Source organism: Plasmopara halstedii, assembly GCF_900000015.1.
Source record: "Plasmopara halstedii genome assembly, contig: Scaffold_323, whole genome shotgun sequence".
NCBI lineage: Eukaryota > Oomycota > Peronosporomycetes > Peronosporales > Peronosporaceae > Plasmopara > Plasmopara halstedii.
This window is the reverse complement of record NW_020187244.1, coordinates 2,354,139-2,354,987: the sequence shown is the minus strand read 5'-3', so window position 1 is coordinate 2,354,987 and position 849 is coordinate 2,354,139.

The window sequence follows — 849 nt, the reverse complement described above, 5'->3', positions numbered from 1 at the left end:
GTTGCTGAGTGTCAGAGCAGAGCTCAGAAACAGAGCAGTAGTGAGCCGCGGTCTCAACATGAAATTGGGTTTATATCTCTTGAGATGGAATTTGCGACGGTTCGCGCGGTCCTAAAAGTCTAATACTGATGGGAGATCTAATAGCAGCCGTGAGCTAGGATGTTTAAAGCTAAAGACGGTGGCGAAAAGTGGGAGCGACTGTAGATCGCGGTCTCCTATACTAAGGTCGATGAAGTAGGACGGCCTGCCCTTACTTCACAAGATGATTCATTTTCGTCACCATGTGACAGTGCTGCTGAGTTAGCACTATCTGTGACTCGCCGTCAGTATGGAAAAGCGAATTTTCACGGGTTCGTAGCGAGAAAGATTTCAGCATGTGAATGAAATGTAGAATAGTTTTAGTGGCTATTAGTCTCCATTCTTTATCCCCGGCAGATTTTTGCGATGGACTTGAATCATTAAGTATATTGGGTTGCTCGCAAAGTGTTACAAATGATGAAACCACCGAACGGATTCGATTGATCAAGAAATCTTTATTCATCATAAACGAGGTTGCTTTTAAAAGCTCACATTATGTTGTTGCAGAAATGTGACAACATGATCATTATTTTTTCTGAGTATACCTTCGAGGTAAAAATGAAGTCGAGTCAACTTTACGAAATGGTGGCTGCGTTTTATTTCTCCCGACTATGACCTTTCGTATGTCACGACAATGACGATGAAACGATACATCTACGTACGTGACTGGAGCGATTTTCGCTACATTGCTGCAAACTTTAGGAATCAAGAAATCTGAGATTTTAGGTATCGTTAAATCAAAGCGTGCAATAGTATCAGCATCGCTATGCG